The sequence below is a fragment of the Dipodomys spectabilis genome, unplaced genomic scaffold, assembly GCF_019054845.1.
Source record: "Dipodomys spectabilis isolate Male_0828 unplaced genomic scaffold, ASM1905484v1 ptg000173l, whole genome shotgun sequence".
In the NCBI taxonomy this organism is placed as follows: domain Eukaryota; kingdom Metazoa; phylum Chordata; class Mammalia; order Rodentia; family Heteromyidae; genus Dipodomys; species Dipodomys spectabilis.
In genome coordinates this window covers 5,203,766-5,227,474 of record NW_024870850.1, presented here as the reverse complement: position 1 = coordinate 5,227,474, position 23,709 = coordinate 5,203,766, and the positions used below count along the sequence as shown (strand labels likewise).

Here is a 23,709-nt window from a genome sequence, read left to right as displayed (position 1 = left end):
AACCATCAACCAAAGTTTGCATTTGTCCAGTCAATAGTCTACAGATACAATCTAGTTCAACAGATACATCTATTCGACATCAAACAACTATATGTTAAAGGACTTCGAACCGCAGAGAAGAATTTGGAAAACCAGAAATTATTAGGGTTAGGGAGAGATGTGGGTAAAAAATAGGAATAGATTGGTGTGGGGAGGCACAGGGAGAGTTAACTATGTCCTAATCACAATGCAGGAAATAGGTTGGGTAGGATGTAAGTAGAGAGAGAGAGAAAAAGAAGAAAGGGAAAGGGGAATGAAAAGAGACCAGAAAATAAAATAGAAACGTAAAAATTAATGTTATTTTAGAGATTAAAAGACCATCTATTTATAGAGGAATATGAATATGTTGAGAGAAAGGGAGGGACATAGAGGAGATGAGAAAAACTTTAAAAAAATGCTTAAAATATTACATAGGTATAAAGAGGTAGTACTGCTATTAATGAGTTTAAGTCTCAGAGGTTTTGAATTGAGTAATAAGTTTGTGGATTAAGTGTGTACACAATGGGGGATAGGGTCTACTGGTTAACTACGGGTTTATCTGAGGATGTGCAGGACAAGAGTTAAGTCACATACAGATGAACAAAGAGGAAAAGATGGAAAGGATAGGAAAGTGAGAAGAAAAGATCAGAAGTTCAGTAGAGCTAGAAAAAAAAACAAAAAGATTATTAAGAATGAAAGAAAAAGAGAAAGAAGACAAGAAAAGAAAAGAAAACACACATTCACGTATTCCTAAAATAAAAATTATAAGAGGAGAAAAAAAAAAAGTTAATGGAAAACAATTATTTTTTCAGAAGAGGCAAAAATTAAAGATTAATAAAAGTTTTAGAAAAGCAAAAAAAAATTTTATATATATATAAGGTAACAAAAAATGAAAAAAAAAACAAAACAAGGAAAAGAAAAATAAAAGAAAAGAAGAAGAAGAAAAAAAAAGTTCTTTGATTTTTTTTTTTTTTTTTTTTGGGAGGCGTGGGAAGAGTCCTGTATCTCCCTTTTGTCTGTAACCAGAGTCTGGTTGGAGTCTCTGGTCAGCTTGAGGTCCTGTGGCTTGATTGGTTTCTTAAGTCAGTTTGTTGGAACAAGCAGAAAAATGCTCTGCTTTACCCAAGTTTTTGAGATCCCCCTCCCAGGTTAGTTTACTGGGAGGGTGATCTGCTTTGAGAATCACAAAAGAGGGGGATGCAGTGATGAGGCTAGGTTCTGGGTAGAGTTGAGGCCTTTCAAAGAACAGTAGCTTTTCCCTGGGGCTATTTTGTGAAAAAAAACTCACAGCACCCAGCCTGGAGCCATTCTCAGGGTTTCTGTTTTTCAATTGATTGTGGTGGCTGCTAGAGGGCGGGGCAGCCTCTGGCTCTGGTTACCCGGTGAGGAGAGCCACTCCAATGGCTGGCGCCTGAGCTGGGTGACTTTTCCCTGGATGGAACTGAGTCTGTGAGGTCACTTCGCCGTTAAGTTCTTGTGACCTGCTAAATGACTCGTTTTATTCCAAGGCCTGAGCTGGAGCTAGCCGCTCCTCCGAGCTTTGTAGGTATCCAAGATGGAGATCACCGGTGCTGGGGGGGGAGGGGTGGCCTTCCCTCCTCTGCTCCCAGAGGAGTGAGGAAGTGGGGCTTCTACTCACGCGGAGTCTTGGATCCCGGGTCGTCTCTGGTCTGCAAAGTGCAGGATGAAGTTGTCCGCTCCTTGTCGGTTCTTGCTGGTGTTGAGTAGAATCCGCTTGTCCGCTGCGTCTGGCTCCTTCGTCCCGGACTGCGTCTCAGGTATGCCTCCGTGGCGGTGGTCGCCGCTGCGACCCTGCCGCCGCAGCGGCAGCTGCTCAGATGTGTCTGCTTGGCTTCCCCTCTCTTGACTAACTCTCTGTCCTGTGATGGCACACTTGGTGTGATTCTCTGGCTTGGGACTGTTCACTGGAACTCTGAAACTGTTTTCTATGCAAGAGCTTGTTCAGATTCCAGCTTGTCCTCCGCCATCTTCCCGGAACTCCCCTGGCCTTGGCTTTTGCTGTTGAGAAAATCAACAAGAATTCTGATGTTTTACAAAACCTGACTCAAGGATTTGATATCTATAATGTTGATTTCAGAAGTTGGTCCTTGTATGAGAATCTTTTTATTTGGCTCACTGGGCAGTACAAGATCCCAAACTACACCTGCATGCAAGAAAGAAAGTCTGTGGCAGTACTTACAGGAACATCAGGAACAATATCGGCCAAAGTTGGGACACTGTTGGAACTCTACAGGTTTCCACAGGTGAGGGTGGAAGGGATGAGGGAATGTGAAAACATGTCTACTTTTGTATTTTTGTTGTTGGTCATGGGGCCTGAACTCTTGGCCTAGGCACTGTCCCTCAGCTCTTCAGCTCAACGCTAGCACTTTACCATTTGAAACACAGCACCACATCCAACTTTTTTTGCTTATGTGGTGCTGAGGAATTGAACCCAGGAACTCATGCATGCAAGGAAAGCACTCTACCACTGAGCCATATCCTGGCCCTGAGATAGGATTTTTGAGCCGATAAAATTTTACAATACTAAAGGTTTGCTGTTTATTTGGGGGGCAGTCCTGGGGATTGAACTCAGGTTTTGGGCACTGCCCCTGTGCTTTTTGGCTCAAGGCCAGTACTGTACCACTTTAGCTATGGCTCCACTTTTGGCACTTTGGTGCTTAAGTATAGCTAAGAGCTTCTTGTACTTTCTACCTAGTCTAGCTTTAACTGTGATCCTCAGACCTCAGCTACCCAAACAGCTACGCTTACAATCATAAGTCCCCAGGAGCCAGCAAGAACAAATGGTTTTTTAAAAAGAGAAAAATGAACCTTTCTTCTCCACATGCAGCTTTGTTTGATATACTTTAAGACTGAAATTCTGATGGATGGCAGTCTTCTTACTCACAGACCCCCCCCCCCAATTTTCTCATCCTTTTAGCTTGCATTTGGGCCTTTTGATCTTATCCTGAATGATGCCAGGAAATTTCCTTCTCTCTATCAGATGGCCCCAAAAGACACAACTCTAGCTATTGCCATAATGTCCTTACTGCTTCATTTCAGCTGGAACTGGGTGGGGCTGCTGATCTCACAAGATGAGAATGGCTTGTGGATTCTTCCAGAATTGAGAGATGAGATGTCCAAGAGCAGAGTCTGCATAGCCTTTGAGGAAGTGGTGCCAGTCAGCACCCTGTCAGACATATTGAGAGTAATGGCAATATATAACCAGATTACTAAATCATCGGCAAATGTTTCCATCATTTATGGTGATAATGAATCCCTACTTGATTTCATGTTGTATTTTGAACATTTTTTAATAACAGGAAAAGTTTGTATCATAAACTACCCGTGGGATTTAACTATGAGAAGAAAATATTTCATGCTAGGCTCATTCCATGTACCTCTCATGTTTTTACACCACCTTGCAGATATTTCTGGGTTCATAGATTTTATCAGAGCAGCTAACCCTTCCAAATACCCAGAAGACTTTTTCCTGGCTAGATTTTGGTTTCTTTCTTTTAACTGTTCACAGTCTGAATCTGACTGTGTAACCTGGGTGAACTGTCCATATGATGCTTCCTTGGAATGATTGCCTAGACAGGTTTTTGACATGACCCTGTCTGAAGAGAGTTACAATATATACAATGCTGTGTATGCTGTAGCCCAGGCCCTCCATGGGATTCTTCTTCATCAAACAGAAGAACAACCAATGGGAAATAGAAAATGGACAGTGCCTTCTCCTACACAGGTAATGCCTTCTGGTTCAGATGGTACACACCATTAGCAAACTCAATTACTAGTGGGGTATCATGCAGGTCGAAATTAAATATTTCAGATATTTTTTGAAACTCAAGAAATAGAAATGCTGGTTTTAATGTCAGTGCAGTTGCCTTCATACCCTTCTTTATGTGTTCTGAAAGAAAAATAAGCAAGTGGATAAAAGCAATGGGTTTCAGTTTTCCATCAATGATTTGTGTTACAAATGATTTCACCTTGTTCATTGTCAATGATTTAAAAAATGTACACCAAGCCAGGGGCTGGAAGCTCATGCCTATAATCCTAGCTACTCAAGAGGCTGAGATCCGAAGATCGTGGTTCAAAGCCAGTCTAAGCAGGAAAGTCCATGAAACTCTTATCTCCAATTAACCACCAGAAAACCAGAAGTGGCACTGTGGCTCAAGTGGTAGTGCCTCACCTTGAGCTGAAGAGCAAAGGGACAGCACCCAAGCCCAGAGTTCAAGCCCCATGAACAACAAAAAAATAGTACACCCAGATTTTCTCTATAAATTTGTAAAATAATGTCACCTAGAATTTTTATCTAGTATTAACTACACATTTCATAAATGTTTACATTTCAAACCAAATTACATATTTAGTTAACTAAAACTCTACAGAGATTCCTGAAATTAGTGGTTATAAACAGTAGCTATGCAACTGAGAAGTATCTCATTTTTGAGATTTACATAAAAGGTGTTTCTCTTGAAAGAAGTCTTTTGATATTTCTTAGGTTCTACTTTAATTGGTATTTGTGTTAATCTCAAATTATAAAGCAGGTATTAAAGACAATGAAGACCTTTGCTTAATCCAGATTTTCTTTCTTAACTCTTGGATTCACTTCACTATAAGATGTTGTATTTCTTTTAGCTGCATCCTTTTCTGAAGAACATCCAATTTCACAATCCTGTTGGAGCCCAAGTGATTTTGGATGAAAAAAGGAAGTTGGAAGCAGAGTATGACATTGTAAACATTTGGAATCTTCCAGAAGGTCTTGAATTTAAGGTTAAAATAGGAAAATTCAATCCATATGCTCCAGGTGGCCATCAACTGTCTGTATCTGAAGATATGATAGAATGGGGCACAAGAACTACTGAGGTGGGTTGGAGCTAACTGTAATGATTTGAACTAAACAGAAACAAGCAAAAATCCAGAATTTATACTCCTCCTGCTCATTAATACCCTGGCACTGAACATTTAAGTACTTACAACTAAAATTTTTGATACACTGAGTAATGAAAGGAAAAGGAATGTATGAATTTAACAGCATATTTGCAAATGTACATTTGTTTCATATAATCAAATGTAGATGACATCTTAGAAATATCCTATCATTCTGACAAAAAGCTCAATAATCAATGTTTTTCAGTCGTGGGGCTTGAACTCTGGGCCTGGGCGCTGTCCCTCAACTCTTCAGCTCAAGTCTAATATTCTACCACATGAGCCACAGCACTATACCACTTGAGCCACTGCACCACTTCTGGTTTTCTGGTGGTTCATTGGAAATAAACTAACTTTGCTGCCTGGGCTTGCTTTGAACCTCAGGCCTCAAATGTCAGCCTCCTGAGTAGTTGGATGACAGGCATGAGCCACAGGCACCTGGCTCAGTCATCAATTTCTAAGAATATATTAGAATCAATTTATAAGACTCAGTCTTATAATCTATAAGAAGCAATAAATCAATTTGTTAAACTGATTATTTTTCTTTTTAAATTTCTATTTTTTTTAATTTCAAAACATTTTATTATTATTATTATCTTTAAGTAGTTGTACAAAGAAGTTCCCATTCTACAAAACAGTATATGGATACAAGGTGTCTGACAACATTGTCACCCATCATTCCTAAGCCATGAGGGCAGGTTTCTTACTACCCTCCTAGTTTTTCTTTATTAACTGCATCTTTATGTAAACAGCATTTTTGCCAGGTCTCTTTATTCTCATAGGCTCAACAATTTTTCTTTTTTTTTTTTTTAATTTAATTTAATTTTATTTGTGAACATACTGTACAGAGGAGTTACAGTAACATGGGCAGGATAATGCGTATATTTCTTACCAAGCATTGCAGCCTCCTCCTTTGTTTACCCTTCACATCACTTCCCAGCCTCCCTCTCCCACACTAATCCCAATCCTTCTCCTTCCCCCCCTTCCCCCCCATCCCCCCCCCCCCCCGCAACAACGTTGTAAAGCTCATTTTGGACATGACAACTTGTACTTCTCATTGTTGCAACAGGTCCACCTGTATCCTTAAACAACTGGTTTTTCCCCATCTCCTCCACAAGTTATACTGACATCAAATATAGTGAAAGCAGGGGTTATACTGTGGGGGAGGGACATACAAAGCAACAAAGAGATAATCTTATAAATGTGTTAGAAACACATGCATGAAAGAAAAAAACATTAAAATACACATTTAAGGGTTCATTTTCCTGACATCACATTATCTGACCTTTTCCTCTTGACTCATACATATACTAGATATTACAAATAAGTGAAACCATGGGACCTACGTTTCTTTGGGCCTGGCTTACTTCACTTAATATAATTTTTTCCAAGTTTTTCCATTTCCTAACAAATGGGGAAATGTCACTCTTTCTGATGGAGGCATAGAATTCCATTGTGTATATATACCACATTTTCTTGATCCATTCATCTACTGAGGGGCATCTGGGTTGGTTCCATATCTTAGCTATGGTAAATAATGCTGCAATAAACATAGTTGTGCTGGTAGCTTTAGTGTGGCCTTGTTTGTGGTCATTTGGGTAAATGCCCAAAAGTGGGATTGCTGGGTCATTGGGGAGCTCTATGTGGAGTCTTTTGAGGAAGATCCTTACTGCTTTCCAAAGTGGTTGAACAAGTTTACATTCCCACCAACAATGAAGTAAGGTTCCTTTCTGTCCACATCCCCTCCAGCATCTGTTGTTGTTAGAGTTCTTGATTTTTGCCGTTCTAACTGGAGTGAGGTGATATCTCAATGTTGTTTTGATTTGCATTTCTTTTATGGCTAGGGATGTTGAACATTTCTTCATGTGTCTATTGGCCATCCTTCTTTCTTCTTCAGAGAAGTTTCTCTTTAAGTCTTTAGCCCACTTATTTATTGGGCAGTTGTTTCTTTGAGGATTTGTTGTTGGAGGGTTTAATTTTTTGAGTTCCAAGTATATTTTAGATATGAGACCCTTGTCCGTTGTATGGCTAGTAAAGATCTTCTCCCAATCCGTGGGCTTTCTATTGATCTTGCTAGCTATGTCATTTGCCCTGCAGAAGCTCTGCAACTTTATGCAATCCCATTTGTCCAACCTTTCTTTGATTTGTTGTGTTTCCGGGTCTCTATTCAGAAAATTTCGGCCTGAGCCAAGGAGACCTAAGGTTTCTCCTATTCCATCCTGTAATGTTTTCAGAGTGTGTGCTTTGAGTTCAAGGTCTTTGATCCATTTGGAGTTGATTCTGGCACAGGGTGATATATAAGGATCTAGCTTAAGTTTTCTACATGTAGTTAACCAATTTTGCCAGCATCATTTACTGAAGAGGTTGTCTTTCTTCCATTCTATTGTTTTAGCTCCCTAATCGAAGATTAGATGGCTATAGGTCTGTAGGTTCATTTCTGGGTTTTCAATTCTATTCCATTGGTCCTGAGGTCTGTTCTGATGCCAATACCAAGCTGTTTTGATTACTATGGCTTTATAGTAGAGTTTGAAGTTTGGTATTGATATTCCTCCAGCAGTGTTCTTTCCGTTGAGGAGCGTTTTTGCTATTCGGGGTCTTTTATTGTTCCATATGAATTTTTGGATTGCCTCTTCTATTTCCTTGAAGAATGAGGTTGGAATTTGGATAGGTATTGCGTTGAATTTGTAGATAGCCTTGGGAAGTATTGCCATTTTCACGATGTTAATCTTTCCAATCCAGGAGCATGGAGGTTTTGCCATTTTTTAAGTTCTGTGTTGATTTCCTTTTTCAAGATTTTAAAGTTTTCATCATAGAGGTCCTTCACTTCTTTAGTTAATTCCTAGGTATTTTATTTTTTTGTGGGGCTATTACAAATGGAATTGCTTTCGTAATTTCAGCCACATTTTTCTCATTGTTGGCATACAGAAAAGCCATTGGTTTTTGGGGGTGAATTTTATAACCTGCTACTTTGCCAAAGTTTTGAATCAGCTTGAGTAATTTGGGATTGGAGTCTATGGGATTCTTTAAATACAAGATCATGTCATCTGCAAAGAGGGAGAGTATTATTTCTACTTTCCCTATTTGGATCCCCTTTATGTCTACATCTTGTCTTATTGCTGTAGCTAGGCATTCTAATACTAGATTGAAGAGAAGTGGAGAGAGTGGGCATCCTTGTCTTGTTCCTGAGTTAAGAGGAAATGGCTTTAGTTTTTCACCATTGAGTATAATGCTGGCTGTAGGTTTGTCATATACAGCCTTTATTGTATTGAGGAATGTTCCATGGATTCCTAATTTTTCCAAAACCTTCATCATAAAGGGGTGTTGGATCTTGTCGAATGCTTTTTCTGCATCTATTGAGATAACCATGTGGTTCTTATCCTTGCTCCTGTTTATGTGATGAATAATATTAATTGATTTGCGTATATTGAACCAGCTTTGCATCCCTGAAATGAATCCTGTTTGATCGTGGTGTATGATTTTTTGGATGAATTGTTGAAGTCGATTGGCCAAAATTTTGTTGAGAAGTTTTGCATCAATGTTCATCAAAGAAATGGGTCTATAGTTCTCTTTCTTTGATGAGTCCCTGCCTGGTTTTGGGATGAGGGTTATGATGGCTTCATAGAATGTGTTCGGTAGTGAGCTTTCTCTTTCAATGTCATTGAAGAGTTGGAGGAGTATTGGTGTGAGCTCTGCTTTGAAGGCCCTGTAAAATTCTGCTGTAAAACCATCTGGTCCTGGACTTTTCTTAGCTAGGAGGTCTCTTATTGCTGTTTCTATTTCAATACTTGATATGGGCCTGTTAAGCTGGTTTAACTCATCTTGGTTTAGTTTTGGCATGTCAATATTTGCTAGGAAAAGGTCCATTTCTGTCAAGTTCTCAAACTTATTAGCATAAAGTTTTGAGAAGTATTCCCTTATAATGTTCTGAATCTTGGTTGTTTCCGTGGTGATGTTTCCATTCTCATCTCTGAGTTTATTAATTTGGGTGTGTTCTCTTCTTTTTCTGATAAGATTTGCTAAGGGTCTGTCAATTTTGTTAAGTTTTTCAAAGAACCAACTCTTTGTTTTGTTGATTCTTTCTATAGTTTTTTTGGATTCTAATTCATTTAATTCTGATTTAATTTTGATTTTTTCTTTCCGTCTACTGGATTGGGGTTTATCTTGCTGCTCTTTTTCAAGGAGGTTTAGATGTGTCATTAAATTGCTAGTTTCAGATCTCTCCAATTTGTTGATGTAGGAGCTCAGAGCTATAAACTTGCCTCTGAGTACTGCCTTTGCTGTGTCCCAGAGGAGCTGGTAATTTGTGTGTTCATTTTTGTTGAATAGCATGAACATTTGAATTTCCTTTCTAATCTCTTCCATGACCCACTCATGATTCAGCAGTGTGTTGTTCAGCCTCCATTTGATACCGGACTTTCTTTGGTGGCTTTTGGTGTTGAATTCTAATTTTATTCCCTTTTGGTCAGAGAGAATGCAAGGTATAACTTCAATGTTTCTGAATTTAGACAAGTTTGCTTTGTGGCCTAAAATATGGTCTATTTTAGAAAACGTTCCATGTGCTCCTGAGAAAAACGTGTATTCTGATGCTGCTGGGTGGATGTCTGTTAAGTCTAGTTGATCTATGCAGCTGTTTAGATCTGCGGTTTCTCTGTTGAGTTTTTGCCAATTTGATCTATCTAGTGGGGAGAGTGGTGTGTTAAAATCCTCAACAATTAATGTCTTTGGATCTATATGGGATTTGAGGGAAAGTAGTGTTTCTTTGATAAATTTGGGTGCTCCATTGTTTGGCGAATAGATATTTAGAATTGTAATATCCTCCTGAAGGAGAGATCCTTTAATTAGTATGTAGCGACCTTCTTTATCTCTTCTCACGAATTTTAATTTGAAGTCTGTTTTATCTGATATTAAGATTTCAACTCCCGCCTGCTTATGGGGGCCGTTTGCTTGGTAGATTTTGTTCCAGCCTTTAACATTGAAAATGTGTTTGTATTTACGGGCAAGATGTGACTCCTGCAGGCAGCAGATAGAAGGGTCTTGTTTTTTAATCCAACTAGACAGTCTATGTCACTCAATTGGAGAGTTCAGTCCGTTAACGTTAAGAGATAGGACTGAGAGGTATTTGGGAGTTCCTGCCATGTTATCTACCTTCATGGGGGCTGTGAAAACTGGGTTCTTCCTATGGTTCTTGGATTCTCTGTTTGGGTGCAGTTTCTTGGCCTTTGTTGCGGTCTTGTTGGTTTTCTATGTGTAGGACATCTTTGAGAATCTTTTGTAGGGCTGGTTTGGTGGAGATGTATTGTTTCAATTTTTCTTTGCTATGGAAGGTTTTTATTTGGCCTCCAGTTATGAAGGAGAGTTTATCTGGGTACGGTATTCTTGGTTGATAGTTGTTTGTTTTTAGGGCATGGCATACATCATTCCAGGCTCTTCTTGCTTTGATTGTCTCTGCTGAGAAATCTGAGGTGATTCTAATTGCTTTCCCTTTATAGGTGATTACCCTTTTCTCCTTGACAGCTTTAAGGATCTTTTCCTTGGTCTGAGTTGATCCTGTGTGGATTATAATGTGACGGTGCGATGTCCTATTCTGGTCCAGTCTATTTGGGGTTCTAAAAGCTTCTTGTATCTGAATAGGCCTATCTTTTTTTATGTTTGTTTTTACGGGATCCTGTTAAACAAATTTCCTAGACCATTAACTTCTGTTTCTAGGTGCTCCTCTACACCCATTATCCTTAGATTAGGCCTTCTGATGGTGTCTTCCAGGTGTTCGATAGATCTATCATATTTCTTGGACTTGTCTTGGATGGTTGTATGTTCTTTCTCTATAATATCTAGGCTGTCTTCAATCCCTGAGATTCGATCTTCTGCATGGTCTAACCTGCTGTCAAGACTCTCTACTTTGTTTTTTATCTCTTTTCCTTCTAGTTGGTCAGCTTTGATGGCTTCAAGTTCTTTGTTGAAGCTCTGTTTTAGGTCTTGTATGAATTTCTTTACTTCCTTAATTTGGTGTTCAGTGTTTGTTCTCAAATCACTTAGTTGATTGGTTATGGTTTCTTTGGGCTCCCATTCCTTCTGTTGGGTTCCATTCAGCATTCCCTTTGTGGTCTCCCTGACTTCCTTCAGCTCTTCGTTAATGGATTCCATGAATGCGTTTAATGATCTTTATGTGTTCTCTACCTGGTCTCTCAATTCCTGAATTACTCTTTGATTAGCTTCCTCCCGTTTGTGGGATTCCTGCAGTTCTCTTCCTCCCGTTCGTGAGATTCCTGCAGTTCTCTTTGAGTGTTCTCAGCCTGCTCACGCCATTCCTCCCTTTCTCTTTGAGTATTCTCAAGTTGTTCATGCAAATCCTGTATCAGTTTTTGAGTAGCTTCCTCACGCTTATGATATTCCTGTATAAACTTTTGGGATGCCTCCTCTCTTTCCCTATCACGCTCATACAGAGTCCTTTGTAAGTTGTCAAACTTCTCATTTATCATGTTTGCCACCAGTGTTTGTAGAGCTATTTGGGAACTCTCCTCTGGATAGTTCATTATCTGATCTGACCCCTGATTATCAAGATTGGGAATTGAGATACCCGGATTTGCCATTTTTCTTGTGTTTTTCCGGCTTACTCTGCCCATTTGAGATGAAAATAGCACCAGTTTTGTGCTACAACACTATCTTAAGGCAACCATCAACCAACGTTTGCATTTATACAGTCAATAGTCTACAGATACAATCTAGTTCAACAGATACATCTATTCAACATCAAACAACTATATGTTAATGGGCTTCGAACCGCAGAGAAGAATTTGGAAAACCAGAAATTTTTAGGGTTAGGGAGAGATGTGGGTAAAAATTAGGAATAGATTGGTGTGGGGAGGCACAGGGAGAGTTAACTATGTCCTAATCTCAATGCAGGAAATAGGTTGGGTAGGATGCAAGTAGAGAGGGAGAGAAAAAGAAGAAAGGGAAAGGGGAATGAAAAGAGACCAGAAAAAAAATTAGAAACGTAAAAATTAATATAGTTATGGAGATTGAAAGACCATCTATTTAGAGAGGAATGTGAATATAATGAGAAAACAGGAGGGAGATAGAGGAGATGTGAAAAACTTAAAAAATGCTTAAAATATTATATAGGTATAAAGAGGTAGTACTGCTATTAAGGAATTTAAGTCTCGGAGGTTTTGAATTGAGTAATAAATTTGTGGATTAAGTGTGTACACAATGGGGGATAGGGTCTACTAGTTAACTATGGGTTTATCTGAGGATGTGCAGGACAAGAGTTAAGTCACATACAGAAGAACAAAAGAAAGGAAAAGGTGAAAAGGATAAGAAAGGGAGGAAAAAAAAGATCAGAAGTTCAGTAGAGCTAGACAAAAAACAAAAAGATAATTAAGAAAGAAAGAAAAAGAGAGAGAAGACAAGAAAAGAAAGGAAAACGTACATTCACGTATTCCTAAAATAAAAATTATAAGAGGGAAAAAAAAGTTACTGGAAAACAATTATTTTTCAAAAAAGACAAAAATTAAAGGTTAATAAAAGTTTTAGAAAAGAAAAAAAAATTTTATATATATGTGGTACCAAAAAAAAAAAAAAGAAGAAGAAGAAAAAAAAGTTCTTTGATTTTTTTTTTTTGATTTTTTTGGGGGGGGTGGGAAGAATCCTGTATCTCCCTTTTGTCTGTAACCAGCCTCTTGTTGGAGTCTTTGGTCAGCTCCAGGTCCTGTGGCTTGATTGGTTTCTTAAGTCAGTTTGTTCGAACAGGCAGAAAAATGCTCTGCTTTACCCAAGATTTTGAGATCCCCCTCCCAGGTTAGTTTAATGGGAGGGTGATCTGCTTTGAGAATCACAAAAGAGGTGTGATGAGGCTAGGTTCTGGTAGAGTTGAGGCCTTTCAACAAACAGTAGCTCTTCCCTGGGGCTATTTTGTGAAAAATTCACAGAGCCCACCCTGGAGCCATTCTCAGGGTTTCTGTTTTTCAATTGATTGTGGAGGCTGCTAGAGGGAGGGGCAGTCTCTGGCTCTGGTTACCCAGTGAGGAGAGCCACTCCAGTGGCTGGTGCCTGAGCTGGGTGACTTTTCCCTGGATGGAGCTGAGTCTGGCAGGTCACTTCACCGTTAAGTTCTTGTGACCTGTTAAATGACTCGTTTTATTCCAAGGCCTGAGTTGGAGCTAGCAGCTCCTCCGAGCTTTGTCGGTATCCAAGATGGAGATCACCGGTGCTGGGGGGGAGGGGTGGCCTTCCCTCCTCTGCTCCCTGAGAAGGAGTGAGGACGTCGGGCTTCTACTCACGCCGAGTCTTGGATCCTGGGTCGTCTCTGGTCTGCAAACTGCAGGATGAAGATGTCCGCTCCTTGTCGGTTCTTGCTGGTGTTGAGTAGAATCCTCTCACCCGCTGTGTCTGGCTCTTTCGTCCCGGACTCTCTGTGTGAGCGCTCAGGTATTGTCGCGGCTGAGGTCGCCGCTGAGACCCTGCCGCAGCCGCGGTGGCTGCTGGCAGGCGCTCAGATGTGTCTCCTTGTCTTGGCTTCCCCTCTCTTGTCTAACTCTCTGTCCTGTGATGGCACACTTGGTGTGATTCTCTGGCTTAGGACTGTTCACTGGAACTCTAAAACTGCTTTCTATGCGAGAGCTTGTTCAGATTCCAGCTTCTCCTCCACCATCTTCCCGGAACTCTAACCTCTATTTTTAAGTTTTTTTATTGTTATTGCAAATGTGATATACAGAAGGATTATGGTTACCTAAGTCAGATAAACAGTACATTTCTTTTTGAACAGCATCACCCCTTTCTTCCCTGTCTCTCTCACTAGGTTTTTAATCTGCAGTCTTTTATAAAAATTTCATCCACACTTTTGTGTTTGAAATGTTCTAGTTTTGGGTTTTCATTTGCTTTTTATTTTATTATTGACAAGGTGATGAGGCAGGGGGTTATAGGTACAAAGGTAAGACAATAAATACATTTACTTTTAATCATTGTTACCCCATCCTTCTTTATCTCCCACTTACCCCTCCCTACCCACCCCTCAAGTTGTAATGTTCATATCCAACATAGTGTCAAGTGAGTATCAGTGTTGCTTTTTCCTTATGCTGACAATTTGACGATTGGTTGGCTTCTTCCTTGGATATCTGTAGATGGATAATTGTCCTGTTCCTTGGGTATTTCTGGTGAGAGGAATCATCTTCGTAGCCCGTTTTAGAAGAGCACCCTAATCTCATGTTACTAGAAAACAAAGAGGACTATATGATGGATCTGACAATAACACAACCCTACACAAGGGAGACTTGTGCTGTATTTTACAGCATGCTTTTAAAGATTCTAAAAGGGTCCTTCCTCCCTCCTTTTCACTATTTCTCAGATGAACAAGATAGGTTGCATAAGTTTACCTTCAAAATTTGGTTCTTCACCACTCAGAGAAAGTTTCCCATACCTCAAGAGCTAACAGGCTGGTGATAAAGACAATAACACATATGCATTAGTGATCATGTGATGTAGAATCTATGACAGTATCCTGAAAAAATGATTGGATTAATATGTATATAAATTTTATGCATTTTCATGTGTTGTATAAAAGTATAAAGTTACTAACACGTATCTCACTTTCCTCAGACTCCTCACTCTGTTTGCAGTGAAAGTTGTGGTCCTGGATTCAGGAAATCTCCTCAGGAGGAAAAGGCTGCCTGTTGCTTTGATTGTACCCCTTGCCCAGAAAATGAGATTGCTAATAGGACAGGTAAGGTCATGATTGAAGGAGAAATTCAGCATCTTTCCTAATGCCTCCAAATGCTCCAAGTCAATTGTAAAACATGTATACTAGGATTGTACAACTCAAGTTTTCCTTCAACTAGTAATTTAATTGTAACAGTTGGTATTTCTTCCAGACAATATACAAATCATGTTCTTGAATTACATATTAGGTGAGTATTTTCTTCTCTTTTCCTTTTTTTTTGTTTGTCGTGGTGCTTGAACTCTGGGCTTGGGCACTGTCCCTCAACTCTTCAGCTCAAGGTGAGCACTCTACTGCTTGAGCCACAGCACCACTTCTGGTTTTTTGGTGGTTTATTGGAGATAAGAATGAGGTTGGGATATTGATAGGTATCACATTGAATTTGTAGATAGCCTTTGGCAGTATTTCCACTTTCACAATATTAATCCTCCCAATCCAGGAACGTGGGAAGTTTCCAGTTGCTTGATTCTGCTTTAATTTCCTTTTTCAGGTTTTTAAAGTTTTTGTCATACAGGTCTTTCACCTTTTTTGTTAAGTTAATTCCGAAGTATTATATTTTTCTGTGTGGCTATTACAAAAAGGGTTGCATTCCTAATTTCATGCATGCTCTTCTCATTATTGGCATACAGGAAAGCCATTGATTTCTGGGGTTAATTTTATACCCTACTACTTTGCCAAATTCTTCGATGATCAGCTCAAAGAACTTGGGAGTGGAGTCCATGGACTTCTTTAATTACAAGATCATGTCTTCTGTAAAGAGGGAGAGTTTTACTCATCTTTCCCAATTTGGAACCCCTTTATGTCTGAATCTTGTTTTATTGCCCTAGATAGGCCTTCTTATACTAGGGTGAAGAGGAGTGGAGAGAGTGGCAAGCTTATAGCTCTGAGTTCCTACATTAACACATTGGAAAGGTCTGAAAACAACAATTTAATGAGGCATCTAAAGCTGCTTGAAAAAGAACAACAAGCTAAACCTCAATCCATTAGGTGAAAACAAATAATTAAAATTAAATCCAAATTAAATGAATTAGAGTCTAAAAAACTATAGAAAAAAATAAGCAGAGTTGGTTCTTTGAAAAAACTGGTAAAATTGACAGACCCTTAGAGAACACACTCAAATAAACAAACTCAGAGATGAGAATGGAAACATCACTACAGAAACAAACCAAGATTCAGAATATAATAAGGGGATACTTCGCAAATCTTTACGCTAATAAGTTTGAGAATCTGAAAGATATAAACAAATTTCTAGCAAATACTGGCATGCCCAAACTAAACCAAGATGATTTAAACCAACTTAACAGACCCATATAGAGCATCGAAGTAGAAGCAGCAATAAGAGACCTCATACCCAAGAAAAGCCCAGGACCAGATGGATTTACAGCAGAATTCTACAAGGCCTTCAAAGCAGAAAACACACCAATACTCCTCCAACTCTTCAATGAAATTAAAAGCGAAAATTCACTACCACACTCTTTTTATGAAGGCAGTATAATCCTCATCCCAAAATCAGGCAGGGAATCATCCAAGAAAGAGAACTATAGACCCATTTCTTGATGCAAAACTTCTCAACAAAATCTTGGTCAATCAACTTCAAAAGCTCATCAAAAAATTACACACCACAATCAAACAGGATTCATTTCAGGGATGCAAAGTTGGTTCAATATATGCAAATCAATTAATATATTTCATCACATCAACAAGAGCAAGGATAAGAACCACCTGATTATCTAAATAGATCCAGAAAAAACATTTGACAAGATCCAATACCCCTTTATGATGAAGGCTCTGGAAAAACTAAGAATCCATGGAACATTCCTCAATATAATAAAGGTTGTATATGACAAACCTACAGCCAGCATTATACTTTATGGTGAAAAGTTAAAGCTATTTCCTCTAAATTCAGGACTGAGACAAGGATGCCAACACCATATTATATGGTCATATGTACATACCTTTTGACCTTTGGTAATTGTCCTAGAGAGATAGTTATTGAAAATAAGGAAAACCATGGGACCTATGTTTCTTTGGGTCTGGTTACTTTACTTAATATAATTTTTTCCAAGTTTTTCCATTTCTTAACAGATAGGGGGTGTCATTCTTTAGGATGGAGGTATATAATTGCATTATATATATATATATATATATCACATTTTCTTTTCTTACATGTTTTTATTGTAAAAATAATGTACAGAGGAGTTACTGTTACATGAGGAAGGTAATGCGTACTTTTCCTATCAAGCATTGTTACTTCCGCCTTTGTTTTTCCACTACCATCCCTTCCCTCCCACCTCCACAACTACACTCCCCCCCACCCCGCCTAAATTGTAAAGTTCGTTTTTCAACATAGTGTCTTGTACATCTCATTGTTACAATGGGTCAACCTATATCCCTACTTAACCATTTTGTTTTTTCCCTTCCCCTCCCCAAATTAGAGAAGTGTATATATAAGATGCAAGGCACCAACATCAAATACAGTGAAAACAAGGGTTATAATGTGGGGAAGGAACATACAAAGAAAAAAAGCATACGGTACCTTACAAAAATGTTAGGAACAATAGCAAGAAAGAAAAAAACCACTTGTGTCCCCATGTTGGGGTTCATTTTGATCAACCTCATCTTATCTGGTCATATGTGTATAGTTTTTTACCTTTTCTGCTTGCCCCAGTCTTATACTAGTTATTAATACAAAACCCATGGATTGGGAGAAGATCTTCACTGTCCAGACCATGGATAAGTGTCTAAAATATGCTTGGAACCCAAAAAATTAAATCCCCCAACAACATATCCTCAAAGAATAAACTTCTTGATAAATAAGTGGGCTAAAGACTTAAAGAGATACTTTTCTGAGAAAGAAATGATAATGGCCAATAGACATGAATAAATGCTCAACGCCATAGCCATAAAAGAAATGCAAATCAAAACACCACTGAGATTCCACCTCACCCCAGTTAAAATGGTTATAATCAAAAATTATAATAACAACAGATGCTTGAGGGGATGTGGCCAGAAGAAACTCTACTGTATTGTTGGTGGAGTGTAAACTTGTTCAACCACTTTGGAAAGCAGTATAGAATTTCCTCAAAAGACTTCACATGGAGCTCCCTTATGACCCAGCAATCCCACTTTTGGACATTTACCCAAATGATCACAAACAAGACCATACTAAAGCTACCAGCACAACTACTTTATTGCAGCATTATTTACCATAGCTAAGATAGGGAACCAACCCTGATCCCCCTTAGTAAATGAATGGATCAAGAAAATGTAGTATAGATATATAAAATGGTATTCTATGCCTCCATCAGAAAGACATCATCCCATTTTTTAGGAAATGGAAAGACTTGGAAAAAAATTATATTTTAAGTGAAGTAATCCAGGCCCAAAGAAACATATACCACATTTTCTTAACCCATTCATCTATTGAGAAGCATCTGGGTTGGTTCCATATCTTAGCTATGGTAAGTAATGCTGCAATAAACACAGTTGTGCTAGGAGCTTTCGCATAGCCTTGTTTGTGATCGTTTGGGTAAATGTCGAAAAGTGCAATTGCTGGGTCACATGGGAGCTGTATGTGGAGTCTTTTAAGGAATCTCAATACTGCTTTCCAAAGTGGCTGAACAAGTTTACATTCCCACCAACAATAGAGTAGGGTTCCCTTTTGGCCACATTCCCTCCAGCATCTGTTGTTATTCGGTTTCTTGATTATAGCCATTCTAACTGGAGTGAGGTAGAATCTCAATGTTGTCTTGATTTGCCTTTTCTTTATGGCCAGAGAAGTTGAGCATTTCTTCATATGTCTATTGGCCATTCTTATTTACTTTTCAGGAAAGTTTCTCTTTAAGTCTTTTATCACTCATGGTCAAGTTTGCTAAAATAAACAAAAGCCTTATAAAATATTCTTCATGTTCCTGCAATCTGTATTTGCTTAACAATAAAATCAGGGTCAGCACATCATTAAACTCCATTGTCCACACATTTCCTTTTGTCACAGAGCAAGTGCTCAGAAATTTGTATTTGGTTTAAGATGTAGACATAAGTATTGTGAATAGGTAACTTAGAGCTACAAAGAATGATTTGATTTTTTCCCAACTGTTATACTGTAAGGATGTAGGACAAATATAAACAGATAAAGTCAAGAAATTGTCACAAATCTTCTATTTATATTTCAGAGAGATATGAGGAAATTGCAAGCTATATCATCCACAATTTTTTTGTGAAGTTTATTGCATTGTTCACATTTAGCAAAGAGACATGTTGTGGAAAATTGATGTTATGGTATTAGAAATGGCAATAATGACACAAGGTTATCAAATGTGTGATTGACTCTAAAGGCATGATTCAATTAGAATGAAAATATTGAATTTGGGAATGAAGGTGGTGTTATTGCATAGAAATGAAACAAAAAAGAACATTGAAATTTCTGGTGATACTTACATTTGTGCTTAAAATACTTATATGATAGAACTACGTCTCCTAGGGGATTTTCTAATTTGCTTTGAAGAATGAACAATACAGACAAAAAGCTAATGTTTGTTTCATCTCCTCACCAGATGTAGAGCAGTGTGTGAAATGTCCTGATCATCAGTATGCCAACACAGACAGAAACCAGTGCCTCCTAAAAGCTGCAAGTTTCCTGGCTTATGGGGACCCCTTGGGAATGTTCCTGGCCTGTATGGCTCTCTGGTTGTCTACACTTACAGCAATTGTTCTTGGAGTCTTCGTGAAGTACCAAAACACTCACATTGTCAAAGCTAACAATCAGGCTCTCAGCTACATCTTGCTCATCTCCCTCATCTTCTGTTTCCTCTGTTCCTTGCTTTTCATTGGCTGTCCCAGCACTATCACTTGTATTCTGCAGCAGACAATATTTGGAATTGTGTTCAGTGTGGCTGTTTCTACTGTCTTGGCCAAAACGGTGACTGTGGTTCTGGCCTTCAAGGCCACTTCCCCAGGGAGAAGGATGAGGTGGCTACTGGTATCAGGGGCTCCTAACTTCATCATCCCCATCTGCACCCTCATCCAGGTGACCTTCTGTGGCCTCTGGCTGGGAACCTCTCCTCCCTTTGTGGACACAGATGCACATTCTGAACATGGCCACATCATCATCCTGTACAACAAGGGCTCCCTCACCACCTTCTACTCTGTCCTGGGATACTTGGGCTCCCTGGCCCTGGCCAGCTTCACTGTGGCTTTTCTGGCCAGAAACCTGCCTGACACCTTCAATGAGGCCAAGTTCCTGACCTTCAGCATGCTGGTTTTCTGCAGTGTGTGGCTCACCTTCCTGCCTGTCTACCACAGTGCCAAAGGGAAGGTCATGGTGGTTGTGGAAGTTTTTTCCATCTTGGCCTCCAGTGCAGGACTCCTGAGTTGCATTTTTTTCCCCAAGTGCTACATTATTTTGTTAAGGCCAGATAGAAACTCTCTGTGTGGCATCAAGAACAATGTACATATTAGAAGATAAAGCTATCTTAAGATGAGTGCATGTGATTGAATATATGATCGACAGTCTGAAATAAATCTTCACTCATTTTCTAGACATATCACTTTGTATTGTGGGAACTACTTCAATCGGTAAATGATTTACTCATGCAGAGATATAGTCACCATTGCTATTTAACTTTGAATCTCAATCTGTTTGTTTTTTTGGGGGGGTTCCTCTTACTCTGCACTCAATCCCATGAGCTCCACTGTTCTCCTGTCTAACTTTTCTTTGTTGATCACTTCCCTAAATATTTAACTGTCTCAAGTTCTTGCTGTACATCAGTGTTGCTTAGTGGTCCAATTCTTTGCAGTAAATTTTCCTGTTAACAAAGTTTCAGGTGTTAGCATTCTCATTGGAGTATGTTTTGTTCAATAATTAGGCATTTCTATTCACATATCTGCCTTTGAGTATATTTTTGTGTCTATAATGTTGGATCTCCTTTTTCCCCTTTACCAATTTATCTCCTTCTCTTTCTTTCTTCTCCCACCCTCCCTGCTTTCCTCATATGGCTTCAGAAGTCTAGAAATGGCTGAAACATTCTATAAAAGTGCATCTCAATTTTTTCATAACCTACTGAATTTGTGAACTAATAGGTCACTAACGTTGGTAGATGTCTAAAAGTCTGGTCAATCATGGCTGGATATGCTTATTAACATGTACTTATTTAATGACTTTATCTGAATAATATATATTATATAAATCTATATGAATTAATTATATTTTATGCTATATTATCCAACTTTACAATTTGTTGATTGCATGAAAGTGTTCACATTTCATATTTAAACCTTTTAATTTAATAAAAAAGCATTAATTTTTGTTCTAGACTGATTTATTGAGTTCTATACTGTGTTTACAGAATCACATGACTATTTAAAACTTATGATCATATAATTAAGGCCTCTATCCTATCTTCTCTCATTCATTAGATTTTTTGCTGATATTTATACTTCCAATAGATTAGTGATTATGAAACTGACAATGGACTTCTATTACTTTTAATTTTCAATGGAAATATAAGAATGTGTTGGTGAAAAAAAATTCTGTGATTGTTCCTTTTGAGGGCACAGTGTTTACTGAATATATCTAAGTTACTCAATATGTTTATCCAAATAATATCCATACACATCTCATTTCCATTGAAGTTATTACTAGGAATTCCATTAATATTGTTGAATTCTTATTACTGAGCTAAATATTGACTTCCTATTCTCTAGCAGTCATGTAGAACTTGTCACAGAATGAGTGCTCCCCAATATCAGTAAAATCTCTGTTAATTATTCATTAAAATGAATAACTAGAGTGTAATTTAGGTCTCATGCAGTTGTGGGCTCTAGATGGAAGGGGAGGGCTGAATGGAGATGGTTCAAGCAGCTGAATTTGGTCAAAGTATTATTCAACATGTATGAACATGAAGCAATGAAACATGCTGAAATTGTTTTAAGAAGTGGTAAAAGTGGCTGCGATTGTAATGGAGGGTGTGAATCTGATCAGGGCACATTGTATGAGTACCTGGGATGTCCAAATAATCACACTGGAACAACTAATTCATGTCACACAAAATGTATAAATATTAGTGATAAAATCCTATATAATCAAATATTTAAAATGATATGCAAGGCTGGGCACTGGTGGCTCACATCTATAATCCTGGCTACTCAGGAGGCTGAGATCTGAGGATTGCAGTTCAAAGCCAGCCCGGATAGCAAAGTCCATGAGACCCTTATCTCCAATAGACCACCAGGAAACCAGAAGTGACACTGAGGCTCAAAGTGATAGAGTGCTAGCCTTGAGCTGAAGACCTCAGGGACAGCACCCAGACCCAGAGTTCAAGCCCTAGGACACACCAAACAAATGATATGAAATCAGTGATGACCTGTTTAGAAATTATGTTTTTTCTAACCACTAAAACACTGTCTTTCAGAGCCATATTAGCTTTAGACAAGAATGAACAGATAGCACAGTCGGCTCCAGTTTCCTCAACTTCACATTTCCCCTACTACTAATATTTGCATTAGTGTGGCACATGGCAGTGTATGAGCCACCAACATTTCATAATGTTCAGTCCTTGAGTTACACTGTAATTTGTATTTTCTGTTGTACATTGCATGACTGGGGTAAGTGTGCCATAGCATGGACCCAACACTACAACCTTGTACAAAGTAAATTTAATATCCTGAACTTTCTCTGTGTCCCAGGGTAATCGGAGTCTTTGCATAGAAGCTGGGTCTCATATGTCTTGTGTGGAAGGACAAAATGCAGTCTTTTTACAATATTGTCTTAAGTTTGAGGGAAGAGAGGAAGATTTCCTGCATAGTCAAATGTTCTCAGAAAATCTTGGATAGAAAAATCCAAAGATTGTGGAATTGTCAATGCTTCATGACAATATATTGACCCATGTATTCAACATGTCTAAAAAAACTACTAGCTATAAAAAATAGCCAAATTTGAAAGCACAAACGTGCATATCAACTTCTGCATTGACCCCCAAACTACTGATTGCTGAGTTAGACATGCTTATTGCTTTCCCATGGAATAGTAAATAGATGTAGTTGTAGAAGCATCTGCACACAGAATTCTTATTGAAACATGCCTGGATGAACAGCAATGCTTTGTGGCCTTTATGGATACTGGATATGGGACCCAGAAGGTCCAATATTCCCTAATGACTTTGGTTGACATCTAACTGACATGGACTCTTTCTGAACATTTCACTTTTCATGTGATGTGGCATCATCTGAGAAAATCCAGTTGCATCATCCCAAATGGTTTTCATGAAATTATTTCCTTTTTTTAAAATTTTTATTGTGAACATGCTGTACAGAGGGGTTACAATTACATGGGCAAGACAATGAGTACCTTTCTTATCAAACATTGCAGCCTCCTCCTTTGTTTACCCTTCACATCCCTTCCCAGCCTCCCCCCGCCCTCCCAGCCAATCCTCTCCCCATCCACCAAAGTTGTAAAGTTCGTTTTCAACATGACAACTTGTACTTCTCATTGTTGCAACGGGTCCACCTGTACCTTAAATGACTTGTTTTTCCCCTTCTCCTCCACAAATTATACAGACATAAAATATAGTGAAAGCAGGGGTTATAGTGTGGGGGAGGGACATACAAAGCAACAAAGAAATAATCTTATAAATGCATTAGAAACAAATGCATGAAAGAAAAACAACATTTCAATACATATCTAAGAGTTTATTTTCCTAACATCACATTATCTGACCTTTTCTGCTTGACTCATACATATACTAGATGTTGCAAATAAGGGAAACCATGGGACCTATGTTTCTTTGGGCCTGGCTTACTTCACTTAATATAATTTTTTCCAAGTTTTTCCATTTCCTAACAAATGGGGCAATGTCATTCTTTCTGATGGAGGCATAGAATTCCATTGTGTATATATACCACATTTTCTTGATCCATTCATCTACTGAGGTGCATCTGGGTTGATTCCATATCTTAGCTGTGGTAAATAATGCTGCAATAAACATAGTTGTGCTGGTAGCTTTAGTGTGGACTTGTTTGTAAACATTTGGGTAAATGTCCAAAAGTGGTATTGC

General features: G+C 38.6%; 1 pseudogene; it reads left to right on the top strand.

Moving 5' to 3' along the window:
* The first annotated feature begins 2,027 nt into the window (after window positions 1-2,027).
* Window positions 2,028-20,123, top strand: LOC122119941 (annotated as a pseudogene).
* The last annotated feature ends 3,586 nt before the right edge of the window (window positions 20,124-23,709 follow it).